Source organism: Acanthaster planci, linkage group LG10 (genome assembly GCF_054643075.1).
Source record: "Acanthaster planci isolate LZ-2023a linkage group LG10, COTS_SCS, whole genome shotgun sequence".
NCBI classification, from domain to species: Eukaryota; Metazoa; Echinodermata; class Asteroidea; order Valvatida; family Acanthasteridae; genus Acanthaster; species Acanthaster planci.
In genome coordinates, this window is record NC_141786.1 from 3,869,113 (window position 1) to 3,877,957 (window position 8,845).

The following is an 8,845-nucleotide window of genomic DNA, read 5'->3' on the forward strand; positions in this document are numbered from 1 at the left end:
GAAAACGTCTCCTCTTGGTCCGTATGAGTCTAGGCAGAAATAACAAGAGAACAGAAAGGGGTTGTTCTCAATATTTACAACTTTGGAAGGGTGACCCACAGGAATGCCAATCCCTTCCATTCATTTCTTCTTTTATCTAAGTGATATTCAGAAATTATCAGATAACTGCTCTCTGTAACTTAAAAGATCTTTTTGTTATAATTACACTATTTACTGAGCTCTAATTACTAATACCATACTGCCTTTGCAATCCAGACATTACAATGTAATGTTACGAAAAATGACTGAGGGCGATACATGTCAGCGTTATTATCATCGTCTTGATTCTACTGAAATAGGAATACACTCTGCCTCGTGACAAGTATATCAAAAAGTGTGTTAAATGGTTGTCATATATAAATTCAACGGTTATTTCCATCGGACATCACTTCTTCATATTATTTGTTGGTTAAAAGAACAGTGGAGAAAAACTTCTGGAAAAAAAACAAGGGGGGTAAGGCCTAGCAAAATATTAACAACGAGTAAGTTGCTATAATGGAAAAAATGTTTGCCTGTCGAATTGCAGATCGGACATTCTTGCCATACCCTGACTTATATACCTGAGACTCATAGCTCAGTGTACTTCTGTGATGCGGAATAATATTTCACAGTAAGAACTGAACTTTATTCTAATTCGCTACCCCGCTAAAATGAATGAAATGACTTTTTTTTCACCACCTTTCCAAGGGGAAAAGTCCTATTGGGTCAGACTGAACGGGACCAAAAGGATTCCATGACAACAGGCCCACTGCATTGGAGTCCAACTGGTTTCAATGGCAGTGGGATTGCAGTACACGAGATCCCATTGTGTCCCGATGAAACAGGATCCCATTTGGCCCCATGGCAACAGGATATCCTTGGACCCTAGGATTTGGATTTATCAACAAAACCAAATGTATTGGTCTCAACAGACGAGACTAAAGTTTTACGAATATTAAACTAGAAATTATTAAATTGACAATAGAGATCACTAAACTAGAAAGGAAAGCGTAGTGTAGCGGACAATGTCCGAACTTTCTTGAGTTTATTTTTGCTTAACGAGGATTGCATTACTTGCGTAGTGTGTAAATGTCTTGTGACGTCCGCAGGATGGGCGGAGCGTAGCGCTCTGCGTATGTAGTAAGTTCTTGGGTTTGTGCGTGATCAATGCGCCTGCGTAAAGTGGCCAGAGCTTGCTTTATAGCAAGTGTCAATAAAGACGTAAGTTCTGGGTGCTCTCGCTGTGGCGTATGTTGCTATAGAATGTAGTGTATTGTGGCGGGACAACTGACACCTTTTTGTGGCGGACCAGAAGAGATGGAATTGACTTGGCCTAACCCCACAAATATATTTATTTAACCTTACACAAGAATGAGCGGCTATCCAAACGCAAGGGGGGATACCGGTTAACGAACGGTGGATTATGCCTTAGGGGCTGTTCGTTTGGTGGAAGTTTACCACCGCTCTGTGATTAGGTAATTGATCCCAATGCCAATAAAGATTACAATAAATGTCAATAAGTGATACAGGACTGAACTAAATCTCACGGTGACCAGTGATTTCTGAGGCAATTATATGATTGGTTTATTCAATGTCAGTGCTCAGTTATCCTTTATATACAACAGCAATTAATTGTATGCAAAATTATCCTCACGGGGAGGTAGTCCAACGTGGTCAACTGCACCACGAACGTGATTGATCAGCCTTATCCTTAACCTACACCAGAAGAACCCTCACGGTGATCAGGGTAAACCTCACAGCGATCAGGGTAACCCTCACAATAACCAGGTAACCCTCAGAGTGATCAGGGTAACCCTCAAGTCTAAATAAATAATCTACCGATGGCTTATAACTGATAAGTCTTGACCACACAATGCAATCTTCGTAATTATACTACACAACAGGGTAGACTTATACACAATAATCTCTACTGCCTTACAAAAGCAACACAGTTCCCAAACAGCAGCAAGGTTCAAGGTGACTTAAATAACCCTCACCCACTTCAAGTTGTTACGAAATAACACAGGTAAGTCGATTAAGAAGGCGATTATAATAGTCCTCACCAGACTCTAACGGACACCTGCACCCAGTAAACCTCAACGAGGAAAGCAAGCTCCCAGTCCAGGACCGCAACCAACCGTCGCTATGCCATCAAGCATGGAACAACGGCACACAATCCTTCTAGTCTAAGCTCCGCTAATTCCCCAATTAACTGGTTCACACGGGTTCCCTAACCCTATAATCTACCACTTCTTAAATAAACGAGACTGTCTAACGATTCTCCAATCTTCAAAGAGATCTGATATAATCGGCAGCTCCGACAACTGAGAACAAGCACCATACTAACCGATCGCACCAGCTAAACTTGAGGTAGATCCCCAACCACAAGCGGTCGTACGTCACATTTACACTCGAAACTCAGAACACTACACGACTGCACAGAGCTCTGGTTAGCACGCTGCCATCTTGAGAAGTCCCAGCAACCCACGCAGCAAGCGCCCAGACCTAAGGTAATGCGCGCCTCTGATTGGTTGCCGCGTGCATGTTTAATGCATGATAGACGGTCCTGAATTATTAATGACCCAGACTAAACACAAGTCTGCGCAGCTACCCTGTTTCGCCACAGTAGTATGCTGCAATATGATAGACACTAGTCTTGGTCAAGACGCTGTTGTGCTGGTGATACGCGAGGGAGCGCTCACAAAACGAACAGCTGGAACGAGCGAATCACATCTAGTCACCCCAGCAACAAGGTCTTGGGAAGTTGGCAAAATCTCCACCGTAAATGGGGAAACAAACTGCGCATGCGTGTTACTTACGAATGCTGGCGCTTCCCATTTTTTTTCGGTTCAAGCGCTCATGTACACGTTGAACAGGCAAGATGAAGTTGCACAAGTCTGGTACAATCTTGTACGCCACTTGTCGAAATTTGTGTTCAATAGCCGGAGTGGTACATGTACGTGTACTTGCTGACTGGCCGGTTGACGGTCTGACGTGAACGGACAGTCACATTATCATGGCAGCATGAACCACGATAGTGTAGGATTCGTAGTAAGGGGTTAACAATAATTGAAAATGGCTTTTCACACGTGGAAGACCGAATGTTTGAGCAGCAAACTGCAAAGCATCATCAAAGTGTTTGGCCAGTTTTTCCGTAGCACGCAAACGTACAGTTATGTACAAGTACATATACAATGTACATGTACACATAATACATGTAGGCCTACATGCACATCAGCTCGTCTTGCCAGCGCCCTCTCGCGTATCAGGAACATAATATCTTGACCGCTGCTCAACCCGTTGTTGGGACCCAAACATATGTGCTGCACCTCACAGTCTGGGCTCATGCCTGGGCACGGGTTTACTGTCTCCGTGAAGCGCACGTATATTTGAACCGCTCACTTAGTTTGTGTGCATGCGCACTGCATCAACTAAAGCCCGAAGAAAGCAAAATGACTTTTGACTAAGGCAGGTTGACCCAAAACTAATCGATCAATATCACGCTCAGATATGGTTGCTTTCCCATCATTTCCACACCGATTACAAATTAAACTCTAAAAGTCCCTTTTGCTGTGTCGCTTTTTCTGCCATTTTTGCCAGTCCTTATCGCGTACATCCAAAGTAACAGAGCTACAACCTGGAAGGGAAGCGAGCATCTTAGAGGGTATTCTTCAGTTTTGCCGATTTTCCCTGACATTTCTTATACTGAATGGTGAAAAACATCATGAACACTCCAATGAGTACGTCTTTTGCAAGAAGAAAACCATATGAGTGAGAACGGACAGTTTTAGTTTGCGCCTTTTAGTCGGGCAATTTGACGTCATAGTACGTATCAGTGCAATGCAAGTAAAAGTCATCTGGTACCTAAATTCATTCACCCATTCAGTACCAATCCCTCACATGGGTCACCATCAATATTCACCGTCAGAACAATTTTTTCCAGCAAACGACCACAGTGACTATTGCGACGCACAAATACACAATTAAATGCATGCACAGTCAACGAGGACCAAATATTCCTGCCCGCACTTCACAGGTTGGGCAGTATAGCCGTTCACTCGCGGATGCATTGTAGTGGATTGTGCCGGGCCCACGGTGCCGTGGTGCTTTGGGCACGAAGACTGCACGTATCACTACAGTGACACTGGGAGCAGTGCAACTTGGGTCCAGCGTTAAGTTAACTTAAAACTGACGTCTCATAAAACCTACATATTATTAATCATTGTGCTAGCAGGAGACGTAGCAGTGAATCCAGGCCCATACCGACCCAAACATCCATGTGCGGTATGTAATAAGGCAGGTAAGTACGGTCAACAGGCAATGGAATGCGAGGGGTGTGACTCAAGGTTTCAAGAAACCGCATTGGCATGAATGAATGCATCTACAATGTACTCACTGAGCACCCATTGTAATTACTGTTGTCTTCTGAATTTCGACTCTTCAAATTTTAGCAATTGAAGCATCGATTTGCCGAACAGTTTTGATGACCTCAGTTTATCTGCGGAGTCTGATGTTGTATTCAATTTGGCTTCACCTAGACTGAGGACATCCAGTCCCATCCCATAGCGTAATTTAAATGACGCTAGCAGTAATTTGGGGCTAGTGCTAAGCCCGAGAAGACGAAATTTGGCAACAACAAAATACAAGAAATATTGAAACTTCTTAGCCTCAACGCTTTTATAGACCTGGAGAAACCAGGTGTGATAATCGGTACAGAACCATGGTTTAATAACAGACATTGCCGCTGGGGAAATTTTCCCTATATTTTACCAAGTGTTTAGGAAGGATAGAGAAAGGGGTTCCCATGGGGGTTTTCATCGTCATTGAGAATACGTGTATTGCCACGGAAGAAAAAGATCTCGACAAAAACTGCGAGGTGCTTTGGGTTAGTATTCATATCAAGGGGTTGAAACCGACATACACTGGGGAATTCTATCGCCTTCCATCATCAGGACAGGAAAACTTCAAAGAACTGATTTGATACCTTTATTGTCCTTACAGAAATTTGTCTTATACTGGATTTTAAACACAAAACATAACAACAATATTTCCTCACGACAAGATACTTCATTTCATCCCTATCCACCAGAATCGCAAAAACTGTATGATTCAAAAACTACTGGGTTTCACAAATGGAACAATTAATGTTCACATAAAAATCACAACTGTACTGAAATAATTTCCCCCCGTCGAAAGATTATGCAGCAGCATCCAGTGTTCATCTAGTAACTTTACTATTGAAGGAATGAACTGAATCAGGTACAGATGACGGTCTATTTTGAGCTGTGTTGCTACGGGAACGCACAAGCGCAGTCCTGATTTGTTGAAACTTGGACAGGGTTCTATCAATGTACAGACTTTCAAGAGTGGGTAATTCCAAGCCAATAATTTTTTGAGCTGTTTTCCAAGGCCGATCCATTTTATCCCTGTTTTGCTTAGTAAGGTTACCATAGAAACAAGTCAAATTAAATACGAATATGGACTTTATAAATGACTTATAAAATAAAGCCAAATGTGTGTTGTCCAAATGAAGTTTCTTCAGTTGTCGGATAAAAAAACATGCGTTGATTTGGTTTCTTTTGTACTTCAACTGGGTTACTTGACCAATCAAGATTACTGGTAATTTTGGTGCCCATGCAGATACTTGTATTCTGAAACCTGCTCGACTACACTCCATAAATGGTCACTGGTGCATGTTCATTTCCTTTATTTTTCCTAAAGTCCATAATTATTTCTTTTGTTTTCATGACGTTCAATTGCAAAAAGAATGTATGTTGCACCAATCTACAAACTTATCAACGACTGAAAAGTAACGCTCTGCATTTGTCTCCTCCAAAAGAAACCTGAAGTCACTATGTCGTCAGCATATTTAATAATTGAACATTGGTCGTCTGTGCTAACACATTCACTGGTTTATAATGCAAACAGGACGGGTGACAGAACGCACCCCTATGGGACACCAATGCTACTTATACAAACATCTGAGAAGGTACTACATACTTTCACCCTTTGTCGCCTATGCCAGAGAAAATCATGGATCACCATCAGTATTTGTGGGTGTACATTTATGTTCACCAATTTCTGAATCAGTAAATGCGAAACTAGTGTGTTAAATGCGCTAGAGAAGTCACTGAATGTTGATCTTACGTGGTTTTAACGTTGTCTAAGTGTGAAAGAGCCCTGTGCAAGTACAACAAGACAGCGTCCCCAACTCCCTTGTTTTCTCGATACGTAAACTGCATGAGATCCAAGTGCATAGTAGATTGTTCCAACAGATGTTTCGAAAAAAAAAATTTCTCAAACATTTCATTACGCTGCAAATCAAAGCCACTGGTCTAAAATCATTCAATTCACTAGGATTTTTCACTGGAACTGGAAGAGTCCCTATCTAGAATCCCAAAGACTGCTTCTGTGTGGTTACTGGGAGATTTTAACCTCCCTGATATCGATTGGACTGCCAATTCCTTATGTACCAGAGGAAGAAATTCAACACGCAGCAAGATCATGTTGGACTTGGCAAATGATTTTGTAGTCAGTTGACAAACCTACCAGAGATAGAAACATCCTTGACGTGTGTTTGGTTCGTCGTCCCTCCTTTGTAGAGAGTTTTGATGTAACAGAAGGAATAAGTGACCATGAAGCTGTTGTTGTCTAAGCTAAAATATCGACTAAAGCAACTAGACCGCCGAAAAGGATGATCTTCTTCTACAAAAATGCACACTTCGTTGCCATAGATGACCTCGAATCAGCATTTAACAAGTTAACAGAGACCATGAAGTATCAATAGATATTAATACATTATGGCTAGATTTCAAACAGGTAGTCGTCAAAGCTATGGATCGTTTTATTCCTTCTCAAATGAGTTTCACCAGACTAAACCTGTCATGAGTAAACTCTTCAGTTAGGCGTGCGATAAGGAAAGAACAGAGACTCTATAATCGGGCAAGAAACTCTGGGTCAGCTTCTGCTTGGGCAGACATCAAGAAACTACAGTGGTCAACTGATAGACAAGTCAGGAAAGCACAAGAAGAATACATCCACGATGTGATAGGGGAGAGCCTAAAATCGGAAGACACACAGCCTTTCTACAATTACAGGAGAGGTATTTGGAATCTGAAGCCTAACATCGCTTGGACGCACAGTATCTTCAGCAGTGGACAAGGCTAAAGTGTTAAACGAGCGGTTCTGTTCAGTTTTCACCAAAGAAAACCTTAACGACCTTCCACCTTCCAGCTTTCACAATAACTCCAATTGGGGGTAGAAAACTACTGGAAGAAATAAAACCAAAGAAAGCGTTGAGACCTGACCAGATACCAGCAAGTATTCTAAATAGTTGTTCAGCAAGCTTGGCTCCAGTCTTTCGAAAGATTTTCCAGAAGTCTATTGACAGTGGGAAACTTCCGGAAGACTGGCTGAACGTCAACATAGTTCCCATATTCAAAAAAGGCGACAGAGCAAATACAGCAAACTATCGCCCAATCTTGCTGACTTTGCATTCCATGCAAGATTCTTGAGCATATAATCCACCGGCACATCATGGACCATATCGACTCTCACAAAGTACTCACGAATCAACAACATGGTTTCAGACAATGTCGATCATGACTGTGATACACAACTGGCTGGACTTATCGATGATCTTGCCAAGTCACTTGACAACAAAAGCCAGACTGACTTGATCATGTTAGACTTCAGTAAAGCCTTTGATAAAGTCCCTCAAAAGCGACTCTTGTTCAAACTCAGACATACTGGAATACACAGCAGCCTCCTGAAGTGGGTTGAGATCTTCCTCCCTAGAAGAAATCAACGAGTCTTGCTAGAGGGCGAGACGTCAGACAAAAGCTCAGTGTCTTCAGGTGTACCCCAGGGGACTGTGATGGGTCCCTCGCTTTTCACGTTGTACATTATAATGACATGCCAAACGTAGTTTCATCTAGAGTCCGCCTTTTTGCAGACGACACTATAACTTATAGAGAGATAAAAACACCAGATGACAGTTCATCTCTTCCAAACGATCTGGACGCTCCCTGTGATTGGGCCAATACGAGGCAGGTGTCCTTCAATACAACCAAGTATCATACTATGCACATTTCACACGAGACTAAACTGTTCTTCTCGGCATACAATATGTGAGTAAAACATTTATTTCAATGTTGTCATTCTTTACAATAAGAAAACATGATTCACATTACTTAAGTACTGGGTTCATGGCCATTAACTTGAGCAACATTACATAATGTATCTTTTTACATTTATATATAAATTAGATGAAAACATTTAGGTTAAAGGTTTAAAAAGAACGCTTCTGTACCCCAACCTACGGAGAGACAAACTATGCACTCTAACATGCTAGGACAGATAAATAACGAACATGACAAAACAAAGACAAGTGTGAGACAACACATTGGGGTAATCATACTCTGCTTGCAATCATTTTAAATGTGTACCTGCAAAACCTGCTGCGGCATTTAAGGCCGCTATCAGACTGCCAATCATCCAGGTGTCGGCTATGAATTGGTCCTGCAGCGTGGGCGACATCACTCCTAGGCCTCCCAGGAGTGATGTGCCATGCTCCTTAGAATTTAAAGAAGAAAGAGGGGACCTCCGTGCAGATTTTTCAGAGCCTAAGAGTATTAAATGATACCTTCACACACCAATGTAAACATGACAAACGTAACAAGAAAAACAAAAAAGGCATGGGAAGACTGAAATCTTGTCCGAGAGATTCAGCCCCCCCCCCTCCGGCAGTGAACAGGTGCCAGGATCCCCAAAAGCATTGATGCCCGATTTGGATGTTTGGAGGCCAAAAACGTACTCCCGAATAACG